Source organism: Lactuca saligna, chromosome 4 (assembly GCF_052625555.1).
Source record: "Lactuca saligna cultivar CGN05327 chromosome 4, ASM5262555v1, whole genome shotgun sequence".
Classification (NCBI taxonomy): Eukaryota; Viridiplantae; Streptophyta; class Magnoliopsida; order Asterales; family Asteraceae; genus Lactuca; species Lactuca saligna.
This window is the reverse complement of record NC_136420.1, coordinates 190387059-190410763: the sequence shown is the minus strand read 5'-3', so window position 1 is coordinate 190410763 and position 23705 is coordinate 190387059. Positions and strand designations below refer to the sequence as shown.

The 23705-nt window shown below is 38.2% G+C and overlaps 1 pseudogene; it reads right to left on the bottom strand.

Annotated features, from left to right (window-relative positions):
• Window positions 1-4590: 4590 nt before the first annotated feature.
• Window positions 4591-9718, bottom strand: LOC145040399 (uncharacterized; annotated as a pseudogene).
• Window positions 9719-23705: the final 13987 nt, after the last annotated feature.

Below are 23705 nucleotides of genomic sequence, written 5' to 3'. Positions count from 1 at the left end.
GAAGACGAACAGTGAATGCCGAATTTCCTGAAATCGCCTTCTTATGCTTGAGAGAGTTGACGAGTGGTAAAGAATATGGTTACGGTAATCAAATCTCTTATATACAATTCTGTGGAGAGAGAAAAATCTGAAGCAATGATTCCACCTTTTTGTGAAACGACACCTAAAAAGGCGAGAATTGACAATAAGCAGCCCCAACAAAGTAGGTAATGACACATGACTGGGTAACTGTTCAAATTCACGCGCCTTTCCATACTTATCCTCTTTTTCAAATTTACACTCGATTGGACTTCCTGCTAACTCACACCTTGTACCTTTAATGGAATCGTTATCGCCATAATTAACCAAGGCAATATGCTAACCCATCCCTTCGTTTGTAAATAACCGCATTTCATCGTTAGGAACCGAAGCTATATATTCATGAATAGCTTGTGAATAATCGAACTAGAATTTTGGAAAATATAATATTTTCATGCAAGATAGTGTCAAAGATAAAGAAATAAATCCAACTATTTGTGGGATTTTGTGAAGTCATACAAGACATAAAGCAGTGGATCCCGGGCACGAATCTCTTCCTTCAGAGTCAAGATAGACTTCAAAGTGATTGTGTGGATTCCCTTTAAATTACGATCGAATACTTGTTAAGAAGCATTGAAAGGCATCTTTTATATATATGGCTATTAAGGGTGGCTTCCGCTTCAATTCAGGCTTCGGTACTTGACATAAGACCGAAAATCGAACGAAGTACTCGTGAGACCGACGTGGCCTGTTAAACAAGTAGGTTTGGAACATATTCAGTAACTTGTTGACAAAAGTTAATTAGAAATCCCAATAAAAAAAATAAAAATTGGATCCTCTGGGAAGAAAAGTCGTGGTGATAGACATTTTCATAAGGATCTTTCAAAAATAACAGGAGATTTCAAGGTACATCCACAAAAGTGGTTTCGTTAATTCAAGGTTGAAAGCTAGAACATTTAATTGTTCACCATCAATGCATTATAGGTATTGAATTTTGGGTTTCAGTTATCACGTAGTGACATAAAACTAAGATCATTAACACATAAGTTGTGTAACCATAAACCTCAGTGGTAGTGCTGAGAGTCTCAAGGGTTACATTCATGAAACCAATGATGACGGAGAATAAGTTTAAGGTGGTTAAAGAACAAATGTACCTCTGCTATAAAATTGGATCAAGAAGAAAAACTCTTAACTCAATTTGGAGAAGAGTATGGTAGCTCATGATTAGAGTGAATTTTACAACCTAATTGGGAATACATGATTGGTATTTATCAAGTCATTAAGGCATCACTAAGAATCTTTGGAGGCTTAGGTCAACATATAGCAACATCCTTTTAGGGACACTTAGGTAATAGAAAGATAATGAATTATACATGCACTAGGTCCATCATTGATGGTCCTTATACATGGATTAAATTAAGACTGAAATAATTTGAAATAAAATAAAGAAAATATTTTTGAATTATGGTTTGCATTTTCTGAAAAGAAATAGAAACGTAAATGAAAAATATTTTTGGATTTTATAAGATTTTTTGAAAAATAATTAAAAACAAAAAGAAAAGTATTTTTGGATTTCATGAAAATAAAAGGAAAACATGAAATAAATTACTAGAAAAAAAAAGTGTGTACATACTATACAACTGAAATCATCACTTGAAAATGAGAAGGGAACCGAGCCAAGTAAGACTGAACCCGAAATAGACCGAGCGTTCGGTTCTCATTTCGGTTCCCATAAGAACCGAACCCGAAATGGACCGGGCTTTCGCTCTATTTTGCTTCCAACTTTTATTGAGGCGAAAGAGATTTCTGTACAGATTCAACTTCCATCATTCCTAAGCCTTGTAGGATTTTATTAAAACTTTCTTAAGGCAAGTCCTTAGTAAAGATATTAGCCAATTGATCAGTGGTTCTTACGAAATGAATTTCTACATTACCATCTTCCACATGATCCTTGATAAAGTGATACCTTAGTGCTATGTGTTTCGTCTTTGAGTATTGCACTGGGTTATGAGAAATCCTAATTGAACTCTCTGAGTCACAATATAGTGGGATTTTCTTCATGTTGAGGCCATAGTCTCAAAGTTGACTTTGTATCCAAATGACTTGAGATATGCATGATGTTGCGGCTATATATTTTGCTTCAGCAGTGGAGAGAGAGACACATATATGTTTCTTTGACTGCCAACTAACAAGTTTGCCATCCAGAAATTGGCATCCTCCAGTGGTACTCTTCCGGTCCCGTCCACATCCTCCTAGATCAGCATCTGAGAATGCTTGGACAAAGAATCCTGACTAGGTTGGGAACCATAGACACAAAGAAGAGGTTCTATTCAGGTATCGACTTGTTGTTAGATACATTAGGGCCCCTATCATCTGACGATAGAGGGTAATGTTAGCAGTCGGTTTGTCCAGAGAAGGTGTTAACTTTATGCCAAACGCCATAGGAACCTTTACTTTTGAATCTCCCATCATTCCAAACTTGGTAAGTGTTGGAATAATATTCATTAATGATCGATAGATTCAAGCAGAAAAACAATAAATGAAACAATAAAGAACACAAGAATGGTTTGAATGATGTTAAATGATTAAACTTTGACACCTCATAAGAGCTCGATTAAGAACTTCGATTGTAGAGATGCTTAGGGTTACAATGCAAAAGATAATCAATGACTCTCGTACAAAGGCATACATGCATGCACTATATATAGTACGTAACACTAACCTATAATCATGGTTAGACAGACCCAATACCGGATATGAAAAAGAATAGCCCATGACGCAACACATAATACCCAACAATCTCCCCCTTTGCATCAATGGAGTCGAGAGCTTACTTTAGTTGATCTGCGGCAAACCTCTTAATAGCCTTGAACATGCTCGGTATGATGACTAAAAGAGTTTATCGAAAAGTAATGTACCACCGAAGCATGTCTGTGAAGTTCTTCTTATCAGATTCAGAATTCTCCTTGCACCGATGAGTAATATTGATGATGTGTTCCAGGCAAGCAAACATGAATCTTTGACCTTTGGCTCTTGTAAACATCACTGTGAGGTGAGCAGGATCAATCTGACCGAGTGTCATTTTGTTGACATCTCCTGGCTTTACAGTTGGCTTCACCGTTGGTTTCTTCCTCATAACAGTCGCCACCTCTTGATCCATCTTCACAACCTCATGAATATAAGAGGCCAACATCCTTTTCAGATGTCCTGAGATTCGTTCATACTCTGTTGTATTAGTAAGAAAAATATTGAAGAGCAGAATCCAATCATGTGGATTCAATTTAGGAAGATCTGCCCGGGAGATAATAGAAACTGAGTTACTTGAACCTCGGTTTATCCTGAAAGAAACATTGATAACCTTCCCCGCAGACGATAGTTTCAACACCTGAACCGTACTAATTTTCTGAACACTCCAGTTCATGTACTGAGGCTGACTAAACTCAAGATAAAAATCTATAATTTCTCGATCGACCTGAGGATGGGGTGAAGGAACATTAACTATCGGTTCAAAATAGTGAAAGAGAAATGCCTTTCGAGTAATCGGCATGTCGAACTGTGAGTCCCTTGTATTGTTATATTCAAAGGAAGTCACAGGCTCCAGCTAGTAGGTGCTTGGAAACACTATCGCCTCCTTGATAAGTGTCTCTCCTGTCCAGGAAGGGAATAACATCTTCTTACAACTTAATGCATGATCCTCTTCTTTCTTCTTCTTTTCTTTTTCCTCAGCCTCCCTAGCTACTTGAAGAGTTTCATCTATCTCCTCATTGTTTTTCTTTCGATTCAAGATCTCAGAAATAGTTTCTTTATCTTACTCATCCTCATCATCTTCTCCAATAACACGCTTTTTCCTAACTTTGACATCAGAACCCGAAGCTAAATTATCCTTCGGTTCAGTTTTGACCTTCGGTTTAAGAGGAATAGGATGTGGTTGCTCTTCTCCCCTTTTTGCGGAGGAACAATTCTCTCCGAAACACCCTTAATTTCGCGTAAGAGTTCAATAGAGGGAAGAAGTTTAGAGGTCAAATGATTGCGAATAGTGAGCGTGAGAATAGGATCATGAGCCTGAAGCATATTATGTAACTGAGACAGAGCATCCCCAGCATAACTACGAAAAATGGCCCGTTCGGTTTTCAACAGGGCAATTTTGTGTTCAGCCTTCTCAAGTGCTGCTTGCTGCACTACATTGATTGCTGTTTATTTAGAAAGATCATCTTTGAGTTGTCTTTCCATGAGAAGATCAGTAGTGAGCTTTTTGAACCGAGAGTCAATGGAAGACAAGAAAGTTTTGTTGTCAGCAGAGAGGTCATATTTGACAGTTTCAAACTTAGCCTACTCCGCTTGAACAGATTGAGAAAGCGAATCAATGGAATCTCTGAGCTTGGTAGCATTGGAATCAGCATGACCTTTGAGAGAGTAAAGAAAAACCTTGGAGTCCTGAATGAGAGCTTTAACATCAGCAGAGGCTCGTTTGCACAGAGAAGTAGAATCATTGATTGCAGTAGTACATTTGTCGATGGATTTTGTATATTGGTTCAGGGTTGTATCCATGAAAGCTTTGAGAACAACATCATTCTACTTTGTTTTCGAAGTGAGCAGGCTATCAAGCTTTTCATGAACATCGTCGATGTGATGCTTTGTTGGCGGAGCAGATTCATCTTCCTCATTGGGAATTTGGTAGGGTATATAGTACGTAGAATGAAATTCAAAATCAACTCCTCTAAGAACTGGATTAGAATCATTAGAAGGAGTTGGTAAACGAGGCTCTGTGGTGACTTTAGGAGGTTCTTCAGACTTTGCCCCCACATAAGATGTGTTGACATTGATAGAAGAATCAACGGTTGAAGTGATGATAGGTGTAGAGGTGACGGTGGCGTTGGAGAAAATAGGTGGTGGTAATGGGGTGGTAGTGATTGAAGTAGAAATGACAGGTGGTGGTGGAGCAATCGTAGAAACCAGTGGTCTTGATGATGGGGGTGGAAGAGCAACAATGACTTGAACGGTTGTCTTGGGTGGAGATGGAGGAGGTGTTGGAACAGAATGATTAACAAGATCCACAGGAGTTGGAGAGCGAGGAGGTGTATTACTCCTAGGTGAACCATTATGTTGCCCTTCGTCATCATCACCTGCAGACTGGTCGTCCTTTGGGTCTGATTGTGAAGGTGAAGAAGTGAGGTTTCCGCGAGCCATTTTCTTGATTTTCTTAGGAGTAGAGGAATCACCCTTGTCAGCTTTTCTTTTCTTTGACTTAGAGGGTTTAGAAAAGGGATCTTCGGTTGCTTCCTTCTTATCAACAACTTTCTTTCCTCGCTTAGCTGGTTTTCCACTTGGTCTAAGGCAGCTTGCATCTCTGGAGTTAATTGTCACGGACTCGTCAGAGGAAGCAATTTGCACTCAGAGATGAGTTTACTTTCCTGAGAGACAGATCAGTACATAGGTTCTGGAATAGAACTTTTGTGCATAAACTTGTTTGGATCAGCGACGATGATCATTTTGGTATGAAAGGATGAAATGGAGGAAATTAGAGAGTCCTTCATGACTGGAACATTGAGGGAAGTAATAAGATGGGACAGTGCCACAAATTCTTTATATATGATTCCCAGGAGAGAGAAAAATCTTGTTATAATGATGATACGATCTCCAAAAAGGCGCCTGGATAGTAGGGATGTGACAGTTGGTTTCTCCAGAAAGACGTCAACAGGCATGATATTTGGAGCCGTTTCAAATTCACGCGCCCATATCCAAAAATACATTTGAACTTCTCATCTAATCAACAACATCATGAAAAATCATAATCAACACATTCAGGAGTGGTGGAGAATCATAAAGATTCTAGGTGCATTAATGTGTAAAAGAAAAATAAATAAAGCGATAAGTGTATGGGAGGTGAGTGATGTCAAGTATGACATAAAACTGAGGATCCCGGTCACGAATCTCTTCCTTCAAATTCAAGAGTGACTTGAAGTGCTTGTATGGTTTCCCGTGAGAATACGATCAACAGTTTGTTAAGAAACATTGAAAGGCTTCTTTATAAACATAGTCTTTAGAGGGTGGCTAAACCTCAACCGAACTTCGATGCTTAACATAAGACCGAACGTTGGAAGAGGTACTTGGGAGACCAATATGGTATGTTGAATAAGGAGGTTAGATATGTGGGAAGTAGCAGAATGTAGAATAGAAATCTCAAAAATAAAAACTAAACTGGTTCTTTTTGGGAAGAAATGCCTTGGTTTTAGACAATTTCATAAAGATCACGCAAGAAAATAAAATGAGACTTCTTTATCAATTCAAAGCGTGAATATTAAAATTCACTGTCAATTCTTTAAAGGTGTTGAATTTTGGATTTCACTTAGCGCGTGGTGTACGCATCCAAATCATAAACACAAAGATTATAGATAAAAAAATATTTTTGGATTTTTTAAGTTTTCTAAAAAGTAAGAAAAACAGAAAAAAGAAAATAATGTAGCACAAGACACCAAAAAAAATGTTAAAAGAATAAGCATAATATAGAACCGAAACATTATCTTAAAAGAATGAAGCGAAATAAGTCGAGCATTCGGTTCATTTTGGTTCCAAAAGTTCCAGACCCGAAATTGACTGAGCGTTCAGCTCATTTAGGTTCTTGAAAATTAAAAAGCCGAAATAGACAGAGCGTTCGATTCATGAAAAATCGGACCCGAAATAGACCGAGCGGTCGCTCTATTTCGCTTGTCAAATTTTTAGTGAGAGATATGAGGATTCGGTACCGACTCTGCTTCCATCATTCCCAAACCTTGTAAAATTTTATTGAAGCTTGCTTAAGGTAAGGCTTTAGTGAATATATCAGCAAGTTGATCAAATGATCGAACGAAATGAACTTCTACGTTCCCCTCTTCAACATGGTCCTTGATAAAATGATATCTTAGTGAAATGTTCTTGGTCTTTGAGTGTTGCACTAGATTGTGACATATTCGTATTTCACTTTCAGAGTCACAATAAAGAGGTATATTTTTCATACTTATTCCATAGTCTCTGAACTGGCTTTGTGTCCATATTACTTGTGAGGTGCATGAGGCAGCAACAATATACCCAACTTCGGCTGTTGAAAGAGACACGCAAGTTTTCCTTCTTGACTGCCAGCTAACAAGTTTGCCATCAAGAAATTGGCATCCACCAGTAGTGCTCTTTCGGTCCAGACCGTATCCACCTAGATCAGCATATAAAAAGGCTTGAACAAAGAAACCTGACTTTGCTGGATACTAGAGACCGAGTGACGAGGTTCGCTTCAAATAGCGAAAAATATTCTTTACTGCCACCATGTGAGATTCTCTTGGATTGGCTTGAAACTTGGTACAATAACAGACAGAGAACATAATATTTGGTCTACTGGCAGTTAGATACATGAGCAATCCAATCATTTGTCGATAGAGAGTTATGTCGACTGCAAGTTTTTTCAGAGAGGATGTTAGCTTAGTGCGAAATGCCATAGGAACCTTCACCTTTGAATCACCCTTCATTCCAAATTTTTCTAGTAGATTCTTCATGTAAGTTTCCTGGTTAATAAAAATGCCTTGTTGTCCGTGTCTAATATTTAACCCAAGAAAAAAGTTAATATGACTTATTGCGCTCATTTCAAATTTAGTCTCCATCAGCATCCGAAATTCAGTTATTAAGCTAGGATTCGTTGAGCCGAAGATGATATCATCGACATAAATCTGAACAATCATAATATGTTCGCCTTCTTTCTTGCGAAAGAAGGTTGGGTCAACAGAACCTTGCTTAAAATTAGAAATTTTTAGAAAACGAGTTAGTGTTTCATACCATGCCCTTGGCGCTTGCTTTATTCCATACACAGCTTTATCCAATACATAGCAATGATCAGGGTATTTCTCATTAATGAACCCGGGTGGTTTCTCAACATACACTATTTCGTTTAGTTTACTTTTGAGGAATGCACATTTCACATCCATTTGAAAAACCTCGAAGTTTTTATGAGCAGCATATGCTAGAAAGATTCGAACAGATTCTAATCTAGCTACATGAGTGAAGGTCTCCTCATAGTCTATTTCTTCTTCTTGACAATATCCTCTTAGCACCAGATGAGCCTTATTCCTAATAACATTGCCTTCTTTATCCATCTTGTTCCTAAAGACCTACTTCAATCCTACCACAGACACATCCTTTGGAGTAGGTATTAGTCTCCATACTCGATTGCATTTAAACTCACGGAGTTCATCTTGCATTGCCTGCACCCAATCAGTATGATCAAGTACAGTATTGACCGTCTTTGGTTCGATTTTGGAGACAAGCGAATTAAACTTGCACAATTCAACGTGAGAAAATAATGCAGTTTGTTTCGCTTTTGGTTGAGAACGCGTAACAACGTGTTCAGATGATTCTCCTATTATTTGTGATTTGGGATGATCTTTAGTCCACTTGGTTGGAGGAGGGTAGTTAGGGTCATAGGTAGGATCCAACTCTACATTTACCTCTACTTCAGATTCTGATCGATCATCTTCGTCATTTGGATTTTCATTCTCCCCCTCAGATGATGATGTGGTTTCCTTCTTAGGTTCAGGATCCTCCCCCTCGGTTGGAGTTGGATTCTCTTGCTCGGTTGGATGAGACTTAGATGAGCTCTCCCCCTGGAATATTGCGTAGTTATTTTGAGGTTTTCCAGAGGGTTGGTCATTAGCTTGGTTTGTAGGATCCTTTTCCATGTCTTTCGCAGCATCTTCGATAATATTTTTCAGATGGTCGATTTTTTTGTCGGCTGCATTCGCCTTTGAGTGTGTAGCTTTTTCTGGTTCATCAAATAACCTCATATATTCTTCTAACAAATTTGAAATAAGAACTGAGACCTATCCTAATTCAGGAAAAATTTCCCCTGTGGCACTTTCTTTTGCTTGAGATTTCTTTATGTAGAGGTCATCAAAGGTTATGTAATAGGTTTGTTCAATACGTTTGGAGTGTTTATTCAAAACCCTATAAGCCTTTTGAAGTAAGTGAATATCCCAGAAAGATCCCCTCATCTGCTTTAACATCGAACATGTTGCGGTTCTTTTTAGAGTTAACAATGAAGCACCTTGAACCGAACACGTGAAAGAATCTGATATTGGGCTTTCTGTTGTTCAGAATCTAATACGGAGTAATTGAGAATCGATTGTTGAGTTAAGATCTATTTTGAGTAAAACAAGTAGTGGCAACAGCATCCGCCAAGAAGTATAATGGGAGGGAAGCGAAGCACATCATGGTTCTGGCTGCTTTACAAAGCGAACGGTTCCGTCTTTCAATGATTCCGTTCTGTTGTATAGTATAGGGAGCAGAAAAGTTATGAGACACTCCCTTATCGGCCAGAAAGTCTTCAAACTCTTTATTCTTGACTTCAAGTCCGTTGTCACTTATGATTTTTCTTACCACTTTTCGTAGTTGTAGTTCCACTTGCTTGATGAACATCTTTAACTTGGGAGTTGCTTCTGATTTTTGTTTAAGAAAGTAAACCCAGGTAAAGTGAGAAAAATCATCGACGATGACAAGTATGAACTTACTACCACCAATGCTTTTGATAGCTGAGGGTCCACATAAATCAATTTGCAGGAGTTCAAGAGCTTCAATTATCTTGGTGTTGATCCGTGTAGGATGGCTCTTTCGTCTTTGTTTGCCATTCTCAAGGCTGCACATAGGTGTTCCTTGTCAAATTTTAGCAGAAGGAGGCATCGAACATGATCTCCAAGCGCCAACTTATTAATGTCCTTGAAGTTTAGATGAGATAATCATCGGTACCATAACCAACTTTCATCAGAATTAGATTTAGACAACAAGCATATAGTTGGTTTTCCTTTAATTGGACTGAGATTAACGGTTTACATTTCACCCTTTCGTTCAGATTTTAACATGACACTTTTTGATTGTTTTTCAATGATTTTTGAGCCTTCATCATCAAAGGAGACTTTCAGTCCTGTTCCCACAACAAATTGAGATACACTTATGAGTTTGTGTTGCAATTCTTCAACATATGCCACTCTTCGAATTCCATAACCGTTGATCATACCATAAGAGTGGTTGTCATACTTTACACATCCACTATCTTTAAGGAACCGAAACTCCCTTAATTCTTCCTTTCTCCCTGTCATGTGATGTGAGCAGCCCCTATCTATATACCACTCATCATCAAACTGCTCGTCACTGATAACCTGCAAATTCAAGCAGATTTAGGAACCCAAAGTTTCTTGGGCCCAGGTAAGTCTTTTACAGAGAAAGGAATAACAACCGAAAGATCAACTAAATAAGATATTTTTATTAATGTTGTTTCATCTTTTCGTTTAATTGTGTACACTTTAATTTTATTTTTATCTTGTTTAAACATTAGTGTTTCAGATGATGTAATGTTAGATGGTTTTGAAATGTTCTTTTAAGTTGTGGGTTTGTCAGAATTTTTCGTATTATATATGTCAGTGTTAGTATCAAGCTTTCCATTTCCTTTAGCATCCTCCGTTGAATGAGTCTATTGAGGACATGAAGTATAACTGAAACCTGACTCTCGGTTCTCATACTTGGTAGAAGAACCGAAACCTGAAGTTCGGTTCTGATGTGTACTAAAACTGGGCTTGTTGTTTCGTGAATAATAAGAGTTTGGACCGACACTAGACTTATGTTTGTTTTTTAACTTGTCACTTCCTTTACATTTGTTTCTTTCAGAGTAGGGATGTGGTTGAGGTTCTGAGATTGCCAAAACCTTTTTCGCTCACTCAAAGTTTTCATGTATCACCGGTTTCTTTCCCGTTTCTGTTCGGCTAGTTGCTTTTGAGATTTACGAATGTTAAAGCTTGACTGTTGCTTCTTCTTTTGAGTTTCGGTTGAATTAGGAGATAAATTCATGGTTTTCTTTGATTCTTCCGGTTTCATTCCTAATTCTTCCAGTATCTCATTGGTTCCACTAGTGCTTGGTTTGTCAAAGCTTGAGGGTTTGTTGATTGGTTCTGCTACATATCTGCCCTTTACCCTCCATGAGGTTTGTTCTAACAGACCGACGGTTTCTTCTGCATTATCAATAGGAACAGACCAGAAATAATTATCACACCCCTCAGCATTGTCTTTATCAACCAGGATTTTTACTTCTGTTGTTTGTTTTCCAGTTGTTAGGTCCCAAATCTGTGGGATCTATCTAATGATCAATCAATTGCAATAGAAATGAAGAAGAAGAAGATTAAACAACCAAGCTTTCATAAAATTCAACTATGAAATGTCGGATACAACTTGGATTGATGGAAAACTTGATGGCCAAAAGAACCCCTACCTCTGACAACCTGACAACAATATATAGTAACACACATCAGACCGAAAACAGGTTTTCGGTCAAAGCCTGACCGAAAACCTACCTAGACCAAAAACTCAAACAAACACAAAAGATGTCCAAAACACATTAATAACAACCCTAAACCATCCATGCATTAATGCTTAGCCCAAACCAAATATATTGGCCCTTCAATCTCCCCCTTGGTTTGGGGCTAACATGATTTAGTGTTTATCGACCATCAGCACATCTGATTGTCCCATAGCTCCATTCCATATTTCCTTCTCAATAATGAACGCCAACATTGAAGTGTACTCCTTAGTAGAAGGCTCAAAAATATCTTCAGCCACCTTGATCTGATGAATAGAAAGCTCATGGATATCCCTCCTTCCAATCTGTAGCAGATCCCTCTTGTCATAAAGACGAATACACCCATGCTTGAGTTTGATGATAGCAGCAGTTGTGGTTTCATCGAACACCCAATATTCCATAGATTGTAGAGATCCATCTTGATGGTTCTGAAGGATAGGAATCTGCTTTACTTGATTGATTGCGGGCCACATCACAGATTGAAGAGCCTGATTGGTTTTGGGATCTATGAAATTGGGGTAAATATTGATTATAGACGATGTTGTCTTCATAGAGGGAAATACCTTTGCCACTTGACCTTCTTAGAACAACCTGAATTGTGTTGCCTAGGGTTCATTTATTGGATTTGAAAACCGGGTTTAGACAATTCCGTAAGATCAACCCTGGTCCAAGAATTGAAATCGTGAGCATCTTTATACAGTTCGGTATTTCCACTCTTCCTTCTAACAATCCACATTTTCAAAGGGTCATGGAACCCCATGAGATAATTCCAGAACTATCATCATAAGTGTCTCTGAAGTGATTTTCTCCAAGGTCTGTAAGGGTGATCTTTGGTTGATCTACGAGAGCATTCTGATTCGAGTTCTTCTTGAATAATACTTGACCTTTGTCAATAGCTTTGTCTAGCTTAGCACGTTTTAGTGCCATGACACTTGGATCCTGTGTTGCTTCTTTTTCAAAACGGTTGACAACCCTGGTTGATTTTATAAGAGGTGAAACTACGCAAGCGTCTTGATTAGGAAGATAGATTCTGGGCTCACTGATGGATGATTTAAACTTGTCACCAAATTCTTCTTCCAGCTTCTTCTTTAGATCATAATAGCTAGCGGTCAACAGACCAAATTGCATCTGAAGATCGGTGATCTGCTTTGTTTTTTGAGCATTTTATTTAATAAGATCAACAATATGAGTATTGAGCTTGACGTTCTCAGTTTGAAGATCTGCAACTTTGATATCAAGCTCAATATTCTTCTGGCTCAGTACACCAATCTCCTTTCTCAAATCAGGCAATGAGACGTCATCATCTCCAAATATATTCTCCTCAAAGAATATACCTTTTCCATGTGAGGAGTGTGTTGGACTTAAATTATGAGCCAAATGCATGGCAAGCCTTTAAGAGGGAATCTCATGATAAGCCCTTGGAGGAGACGAACTCAAGCCAGCAGATGAGCCACCAATTTCATGAATCGAGTCGGGGACTTCCTGAATGGGTACGGATGAAGAAGGGGCAGCAGTTGTGAGTGGAGGAGTCTCTGTGGTTTGAATTAGGTCAGGAAAAATAACTCCCACCCTTGGATCAGTTCCTCGTCTTTTCATCGGGGGCTGGGAGGTCAGGTCTGTCTGGGCTTCACTCACAACTGGCTCAGATGTAGGAATAACCCTTTCAAGGGGAGGAATCTCTGAAGAGGTGTCCATTTGAATTGAAGAATCAGCCGCTTGAACAAGAACAGGAGGCTCAACTTCTTGATCGTCAACATTTTTCTTTATCTCCAGTGTTGGATTGGCACCATCATCGATATCATTTAAGATGTCGTCGAGATCTTCATTTGACAATGTGTACTCAAGTCTAGTGAATTGTATATCAATATCATCTCTATCATAGCCGACATATCAACTCTTTCATTCTCTTCTCTTTCCTCAGTTTCGGTGAATTCTTCGGTAGAACCTCCATCAAAATCACTTTGAACTATCACATTTATGAGAATATGCTCCTCAACCACAATGCCAGTTAGAGCAGCAACATTTTCTTCCTCATGGTCTGAAACATTGATTACATCATCATTTATATTTGTATGATCTAATGATGCATGATCAGTTGAAGTCTTCTCAGGTGACCCATGAGATTTAGAAGAGTTAGTCAACTCGGCAAATTTTCCAAATTTCTCGAAAGGGTACTTTGTTTGGAACATGATTTTCCCTTTTCAATTTTGCTTCATCAGACTAATTGTGTTTGGTCCAAAAGCCTTCATGACAAGAATCTCTCTTGTGTTGGCAAGGTTTGGAAAAAGGCAGTTCAGAAAGATCTGGATGAACCGAGGGTAAAGAAGGAATTGGTCCTTCGCCTTCTTTTTTAGATTAGTGACCATTTCTTCTAAGATAAATCTTGAGAAGTGGAAGTTGATTCATGTTGCGAGTGCAATAATAGCTTGAGTATTCCTTAAAGACATCTCGTCCGCTCCACCCTTACGCCGTGATATATAGTTAACAAACAAATGAGCCAAAAACCTCCAGTATGGAGTTAGCAGCTTCTTGAGGGTCGGTGGGAAAACGCCTTCGTATCCCATCTTTTCAAGGTACTCATCAACAACTCGCAGATCAATGTCGGTAGGATAAGTAGCCTCGTCATCAACCTTCAACGTGTCCCTGATAAACTGCTCAATGATGACAATTTTACATCCTTTGACAGTTTCTTCGATTGTCTGCGATCCGTTGCTTTCATTTCTGATGCTAGATGAACTCCAAAACTCGTTGATTAAATCCAAGTAGATTATGGGATTCCATGTGAGTGCTGAGACAATGCAACATTCACGCAACCTAAACATCATTGACTTGAATTCACTGTGCGCCAAAGGAGGATCATCAAGCAAAATGGAAACATTGTGACTTCTGCAACCTTGAAACTTGTCATTTTATTTGCACAAAACATACCGATGAGAAATGTTTTGATTAGAATACATTGATTTTATTTCTCAATTTAATTCTTTTAGTTTGGCCATTTTAATTAATTTTATAAGTCAAAGATTAGGTTCTCGGTCAAGAAAGTCAAACCGAAAACCTAAGGACCAACACACAAGTCAATACCGAAAACCATATTTCACACCAAAAATGAGCTAGACCGAAAGCCAAGAAGGAAAATTCTAAGCTGGACTGAAAGTTGTCTGAGCTGGCTTGACGGAAAACTGATCGACTTGAACCGAAAGCCGTCCGGACCGAAAACGCCGACAATTCACATTTTTGCAATTTCCCATTGATTTCACGATCGATTTAAGAAACAAATTGCATAACAGTGGCCGGAATTGCATTACCTTTGATGATTTGAGGTCGATTGAACAAAAGAACACAACAAAATTTCGAAAATAGAGAGGAAAAAGGAGGTTTCGGTATTCTATGACAGAAAAGGAACCGAAAATTGATTCCATTTTCCTTTATATACCTGGTTTAAGATCTGGTCCAAACCCGGATCCCAAACCCAATTTCCAAAAACTAATGTGCTGCAAAAAATTTATTTAAAAATGGTCCAATACCCAAAACTTTATTAAAAATAATACTCTCTGAGGATTAATTCACAAAAATAAAATGAAATAAAATTTCCTAAGATTTATAAATCCTAAAAAATTAAAAATAGAATAAAATAAAAATTGTAATAAAATTTAAAATGCTAAAATTTTAATTCAAACCTAAAATTAAGCCTTAAACTAAGATTAATAATTTTCGTGATTTTGGGATCATAGTTGTTAGACAATCATTTGCCATTTATCAGTACCTCTCCTTTCATGAATAGATCTAGTCGATCACCAGTATTGTGGTCCACTTAAGCATGAAAGATTGTGACAAAATTTGGACATGCTATAAGTGATAAGACAAATTGATCCTATGTTCCTAGATAAAACTTCCAAAGGACCATTCATTTGATGACGACCAAGGATATTGTTGTACACCTAAATTGAGTAGCAAGAGATCTACAGACAATCTATAATTGTTCAATTTTAATTGTACTAGAACGTGTTTCCCGCTTCCTGATATACCCCAATAATCAAGAACATCCGAGATACTCCTTACTTTAGGTGAGCAAACTATTATTCATAGAGAGGATATATTTAGATTATTATTAATTATAGTTTTTTTTAGAGGGATTGAGAAGTAGAAGGTTGCATATGTTGTGTACCAGGTCGGATTGTTAATAACACAAAGGAGACATCATATGGCTAACAGATAGGAAGAATTTCATAGGTATAATATGCAAAGAAATAGATTTGCATATGTTGCAGTCCAGATCGGATCTCTTCCAATCACGTAAGGGATGCAACATATGACTAACAGTAAGAAAGAAAGAAAATAATTTTTTGCAGACCTACTTTATTGGAAATCCCCAGTTGCTCCGTCAATACCGGAATTAAGGACAGAATCCATACATCGAGGAAAAGTAAAAACATAGTTCTAGATACGGGTTATTTAGTGTGACTGGTGGATTCTCATGTATATCTCCCTGCTCAACCTATCTGAGCGTCATATTGTTAGGCTAAACGGATCTATCTAGGTCAAGATTTGTCAAGTCATTTGATTTCTTAGGTTCATCTTTGCCTAGTCAAGTCCATTAAATTCTTCGTGCCTATCAGCGCATCGAACATAGAGCCTAGACAATTCAGCTTTGGTACTTTACACAGACTCAGATTGCCCGTTATCACTTGTTGATATCACTTCCCGAAGCGTCACTTAACAAAGAATTATTATTATTATTATTATTATTATTATTATTATTATTATTATTATTATTATTATTATTATTATTTTCTATTGTTTTTGGATTTTTAATTTTTAATTTTTGTTTTTTTTTGTTTTTGTTTATTTGTCTCCCTAAATTTGTGCATGGGTGAGAATGAAATAAAAATGCAAAAATTTAGCCTAATCTAAACAAAAATTAATCCTCGAAGTGAATCATTTTCAAAATATTGACCAGTACATCGAATCGAGCTTTGTTGAACGGCTTGGTGAACATGTCTGCCACATTATTAGTAATCGAATGAGTGAACGCTCATAACAATCTCGGATAAAATGTACTTTGATATCGATGTGCTTGGTCTTTGAGTGACGGACCGAATTTTTAGCAATTTGGATCGCAGCCTCATTACCACAAAATATAGAGGTTTCTTGAAAATTCAAACCGTACTCCAACAGTTGATGTTGGATCCATATAACTTGAGAACAACAGGAAGATGTAGCGACATACTCTGCTTCTGCTGTTGAGGTTGAGATGGTATGTTGCTTCTTGCACTGCCATGAGAGTAGTCTATCTCCCAGAAATTGGCATCCTCCTAAAGTTAATTTTGTATCAAGCTCGCACCCGTGATAGTTGATGTCTACAAAAGCATAAAGGTCAAATTCGGGATTTTTCGGATACCAAAGACCCAGTTTTGGGCAACCTTTGAGGTACTGGAAAATCCGTTTAACAGTAATAAGATGAAAAAGTTTAGGATTAGCCTGGTAGCGTGTGCATTGACAGACCACAAACATTACATCTGGGCGACTAGCAGTCAGATACATGAGCGATCTGATCATTGATCGATAGTACATCTGATCTACGGATTCGCCTTCAAGATCAGGAGCTAGTAAAGCTCCCTTCGCCATAGGTGTAAGAGCAAGTTTTGCGTCTCAGAACCCGAACTTCTCTAGCATATCATCCATATACTTTGCTTGGTGAATAAGGATTCCGATTGAAGATTGTTTGACCTGAAGCCCCAAAAACGTGGTCATCTCCCCAAGAGAGCTCATCTCGAGCCGCTTCTTCATCACGTCTTCGAATTCTTTGCATAGTTGTTGTCTTGTGGACTGGAATATAATGTCGTCCACATAGATTTGAACAAGATCTGGACCGACATGTTTGATAAATAAGGTATGATCAATGGTTCCTCGGGAATAGCCGTGATCGAGCAAATGCTGAGTTAGGGTAGCATACCATGCTCTAGGTGCTTGACGCATCCCATACAAAGCTTTGTCTAACTTGTAGGCATGGTTGGAAAGCTTTGAGCAAACGAAACCGGGAGGTTGGTCAATATAAATCTCCTCTTTGACCTTGCCATACAAGAAAGCCGTCTTGATGTCCATCTGGTATACTGTGAAGTTCATGTAGGAAAAATATGCAAGGAAGATACGAATAGCCTCCAAGCGCGCCACCAGAGCATAAACCTTCGTAGAATCAAGACCCTCAATTTGCTGAAGCTCGCAAACCATTAATCTCGCCTTGTTACGCACGATGACACCCGAGTCGTCTTGCTTGTTCTGAAATACCCATCTGGTATCAAGAGATTTCATTCCTTTGGGCAGCTCCACCAACATCCAAACCCCGAGCTTCTCGAATTGATTAAGTTCATCATGCATGGATTCAACCCAACTCGGCTCATTTAGAGCCATTTTGACATTCTTAGGCTCTATCTGAGAAATAAAACAGGAGTAGAGACACGTATTGACGTCTCAACTCTGACTTTGTTTTTGAACATCGTCGCCCGGCTGGCCAATGACGTTCTCTATAGGATGGTCGCGTTGAATGTGAGCAGGGATCTCATGGCTGATTTCATTGATAGAGACTGGAATATTATGGATGTTAACCAGTACTTCATTTGCTGAATGATCCACTGTAGATGAACTAGGTTTGTTTGTCGGATCTGCTACAAACTCATCAGCGATTCTTTCCGGAAAGAGACGTTCCAACAGATTTGAAGTTACAGTAGAAGTCTCTTGGTTCATGAACTCTCTTTCCACGGGAGTTGGAGGAGTAGCATTAGCATCTGGAGAAGGTTGTTGAGGGGAGGACTCAGAAGAATACGTTTGAACAGAAGAGATCGCCAGAGGATCAAAAGAAACCAATGGTAGTCTGTAGACAACTTCTTCCTCTTCGTCTTCAATAATGATTTTTGAACTAGACGTAGACCCTGCTTGATTATCCGACGACAAATTGAATGATTTGAAAAGAGAAGTGTAATCAAATAGCCAATCTAGACCCAATCTAGCGTCTATCTCATTCTCTTCAAGCCAACGAACATCGAAAGACTCCACAATTTCTTTCGTCCTCTTGTTATAAACCCTGTATGCCGTACGAGCAGCGTATCCAACAAAATAGCAGTCATCGGCTTTTGCATTGAATTTGGGGTTGGATTCCAAGTGGAGAAGAGTGCAAGGGCAACTAAATACTCAGAAATGGCTGACAGATAGCTTGTGTCTGTATAGAATTTCGTACGGTGTTTTCATTTTGGCTTTGTTGATCAGCACACGATTCTGAACGTAGCATGCGGTGTTAATCGCCTTCGCCCAAAAGAATACAGGGAGTTTGGATTCACACAGCATCGTCCTTGCGGCGTCTTTAAGAGTTCAATTCCTTCGTTCGGCAACACCGTTTTTTTGTGGTGTGCGAACAGAACTGAATTGACGCACAATCCCTTTCTCAATGCAAAAATGGTCAAGAACAGCGTTCATGAACTCCGTTCCATTGTCAGTACGCAGCGATTTCATTCAGTTGTTGGTCTGATTTTCTATCATCACAATGAAATTCTTGATGAGGTCAGCAATCCCAGCTTTGTTAGACAAAAAGGAAACCCAAGTGAAACGAGGGTAATCGTCTATCGCAACAAGGCAGTATGAATTCCAGTTGATACTAAGAACATTAACCAGAGCAAATAAATCCATATGTAACAACTGGAGCACTTGACTGGTGGAGTTAACCTACTTTAGAAAGTGTGGTTTCCGATGATGTTTTCCTTGATCACATGAAACGCATTTTTCAAATGTCATGAAATCTCTAATAGGCAAACCTCAGACCATTTCGTTCTTTGCAAGCCAATTCAGATTCTTTGCATTAGCGTGACCGAGATGACGATGCCACAACATCGCATTTTGTTCTGAGACTTTAGAGAATAGGCAAGTGACTTTGTCAGGAATATTTTTGTTCATGTCTATGATGTAGGCATTCCCATCCCGCTTAGATTTTACAAGAATCCACTCCTCCGGAATGACAAAGCCTAGTTTTAAAATAAGACATTCTTTTTCGGTAAAGTGCGTCTAATACCCTTTGTCGCAAATCTGAGAGATGCTCAACATACTATGCTTCAATTCAGGAGCATAGTTGACATTTTCAAAACTAAGCACTCTGTTCGTCGCTGTTCCTTTCTGATTTATTTTTCCACCTTCACCACCCGCAAACGAGACATAGCCCCCATTAAATGTTTGAATGGGGTGCAGTTGGGAGATACCTCCTGTCATGTGCCGGGAGCAGCCACTATCAACATACCAAGGTCTGACGATAATCCTCCATGACTGTCCCTGCAAAAGGAGTGAATTTATTCAGATTTGGGAACCCAGGTCATCACAATCCTGGGTTTACCCTTTACTTTCATAGATTTTTCATTTGATTATTCCCTTTCATTAGGTTTAGTGGTTAGTGGTGACTGATCTGAATTCAATTTTGGTACCCACTTAATGTTAGGTATTGAAACTTTGTTTGTTTGCTTCGAGCAGGTGGATTTTCTGCTCAAAGAGTTTGAAGATCCGGTCCTGCCCTTTAACAAAATCGACTTAGGCTTAGTCTGAGTTGATTTTGGCAAACTATTATTGAATTTATGGAAAACCTGTTTATTCTATTGAAAATTGGCCATTTTCTTGTTTGGATTTATGTTCAAGTCAGCATCCCGAGAATAAATTCTAGGGGATTTTCTAGTTAAAGATCGTCCCCTAAATTCATTATCTCCTTTTTTAATGCGTGAGATGCAAATATCCGGTTTAAACAATTTCTTGCAATGTGTCCAGCAATGCCATATTTAAAACAGATTAATTTATTATCATTGGTTTTGACACCACTTTTGACAGATTTCTTTCTTTTGTTTTTATTTCTAACACTTTCACATTTGCAAGAACAATCACAGGATTTTGAAGCAAATGTGGAAGGTGTATAAGCATTTGAATCAAACAAAGATACATTATCAGACAAAGCATTATCAGTTGCAATTTTATCATTAGAAAAAACAATACCACCAGACACAAAATTGCTTAAATTCGAATTTAATGCAGACTCATTACACAGACTGACACCAAACTATCACACATCATCATTATTAGACTTAAGAACATCAGACTTTTCATCTCTCTGCTCCCATGAGCTATGGACTTATCTGCACTCAAATTTGAAACGTTAGTATCCAAAACTTTTTCGTTTGAACATGTAACTTGTTCAGAAGCAGGTTTTCCATATACAAGAAAAGGTTCTCGATCTATTTCTTCCTGAGATAATGGAATAGCGGTATAATTGTGATTGTAAGGAGGAGGGACACTCTTAAAATCCTAGTCTTACTTTCTTTTGGTTTCCACAAGTGACATCTTTCCACTACATTTGGTTTTCTATTATTTTCGCAACCACTTCGCTTGAACCGTCAATTTTTTTTTTTTTAAAATTGAATTTAGCATTGTCCAAACGTGTTTTCAATGAGTCAAGTTTAGCGGTCGCAACTTCAAATTTTCGTTTGATATGGTCATAGTTCTCACATTTGTTGTTGTAATCCTCTTGTAATTTCCTAAAGTCCTTTATTTTTTTTCTAGTTGAGTCTTTAAGGGCTTTTGGTTTTTCGTAAGTGTGTATCCCTCATATTTTAAGTCCTCGTTCTGCCACTTTCTCTTTGCAATTCTTGACTTGGGCCAAATAAGTATTTTCAGGTCCTGAAATATTCAGGGCCTGAATTTGATCTTCCCAATCAAATGATTGAGCCACCATTACCAGATTAGCAGGTTGATTAGTTGATGAGGATCGTATGCTGTTGCTGTGGACATGGGTAACTAGCACCACGGTTCGATCAACATTGTCCCTTTTGTCAGGATTTGGACATTCCCTATCAAAGTGCCCTGGCTCATGGCAATTGTAGCAGCGAAATTTGCCTTTCTGAATCCGACCTTTTTGTCGGAATTCACACTCCAGTTGTTATTTCCCGTTTTCTTAGAAAATTGCTTTGCCCTGAACACAACCATGGCCATCTGCCAGGTTATATCCATCTCCTCTACAGCTTCAGGATTAATCTGATCAAGGTCAGCAAACGAAAGTTGTGGGGACAGTTCTCCAGCCACAAAAGCATTTTAGCAATTTGCCAAACCCATGGCAAGAGCCGTATTTTCTTCTTTTTCTTTCATTGTTGAAATCTGAGAACTGAAACCATGAGACTTAGGAGGTACAACATTAGATGAGCCAACACTGGGATTAACTTGTTGAGAAGTGATATGAGATAGAGAGACTTGACACTTTTGCATGGAAGGGATAACATAGGATGTAGGTTGAATCGATTAATGAGTCATGATAGGTTGAACTTGTGGAACATGTGCAGTTGAGGTAAGTTGAAGAGCTTGTGCAATAGTGAAGCTTGAAAAAGCATTGTTGTTTATGGCTTGCATCCCTAGATTTGCAGTGGAATAAGAATTAACATGATTAATCTCCCTCTGCTTGTCATCAAGATCACAAGCCTTGATGATAGCCATAGTTTTTGCCAGACTCAGCCTGTTTAAGTCTTTTGTTTTCTTGATCACTGAGACATTCATATCCCAGGATTTTGGAAAGAAGTTTAACAACTTCCTGATGAATTCTGATCTTGTTACCGAAACACCTGCATAACTGATTTCTGTGGTGAGAGTAATGAACCTCTGGAGCTGATTCTCAAGAGTTTCGCCAAAGACCTAGTTGAACATGTTGAACTTTTTTCGAAGCATGTCCTGATGACTATGCTTCATATCTTCATTACCCTCATAAACTTCTATTAATGTTTCCCAAAGTTCTGTCGCAGATGTATACTCACAAAAACCTGAGCGATTTTTGGAGATAACGCCATTGTAAGTGTAGCAAGGGCTTTCTCCTGCTCTTCGACCTTTTCGAAATCCTCATCCGTATAATTTTCAACCCATTTGTCGATAATTTTGTCATCCATTACAATAGTAATTCGAATTGATCCCCTAAGTATAATGCGCCAAATCTTGAAGTCTTTCATTTTAATATACTTTTCGATCCGGTATTTCCATTCCGGAAAGCCTTCAGCATTTAAGAGTCGGGGAATCCGAGAAGTTGTTCCCATGATGGTGTCAAGTTCCTGATGTACTGTCATGCTTTGAGAATCCATTTGTGTGCTTTGTAACAAAAAAATTTGTTTGTTTTTTTTAAATTAAATTGAGAGAAAAAAATAAAAATGATCAAAGACAGCTTTTCGGTGGAAAAGTTACACCAAAAACTCGGATCAAGTGAGTTTTTGATTTCCTAAGGTTTTCGGTTTCTAAAGATGCTTGGATTTTCGGTTTCTGAAGAATGAACAAAAAATAGTTTTCAGTTTCTGAAGATGAACCGAAAATTAAGGATTTTAGGGAAAACGTTGATTTGATCCGATTACTATCTTTCGCACAACCAAAACTTCCAAAAATGCTTCCAAATACACAGATCTGAATAGAACAAAAATGACAATGAGTTTTCGGTGTGTGTAGATACAACCGAAAACAATAAGAATTCCATCACAAACTTAAATCTGATGCAAATCTTGATTTTGATAAAGCAAACAATGATCCAGTCTTCAAAATAGAGCAGATATGAACCTGCAAATGAATCGAGGCAAAGCTTGCATACAATTCAGCTATGATGAAAATCTTGATATGATGCAAAGCTTGCATACAATTCGACTATGAAATGTTGGATACAACTTGGATTGGCCGAAAACTTTCTAGCCAAAAGAACCCCTACCTTTGACAACCTGACAACAATATATAGTAACACACATCAGACCGAAAACAGGTTTTCGGTCAAAGCCTGACCGAAAACCTACCTAGACTGAAAACTCAAACAAACATAAAAGATGACCAAAACACATTAATAACAACCCTAAACCATCCATGCATTAATGCCTAGCCCAAACTAAATATATTGGCCCTTCACCAGTTACTCCTGTAGCTGCATAAACCTGATTTGGCATTCTTTGAACTTTCTAATAAACCACTACTTTCTCTTTGAGTTTCTTGGACTTGTCATTCGATAAGCGAGCATACTAAACAGAGTTTTCAGATATAAGGGGTTATTCTTTCTTGGTTTTGTTCTTTAAGAACTCAGAACAATCAACTAAATCTTCCACTGATATTTCGCTCATCTCACTTTCCTCATCGAATTCTGATGTGTTTTCGAAATTTATTTTATGATCTGAACAAAGTTTGGCAGGTGACGAATGAAATGTTCGTATGGTGTCGAACTTAATTTTAAACATATCATTTTCATCCAACAGACTTTTAAGCATACTTTTGTGTTCTTAGGAGTCGATAGACGTCTCAATTTTGT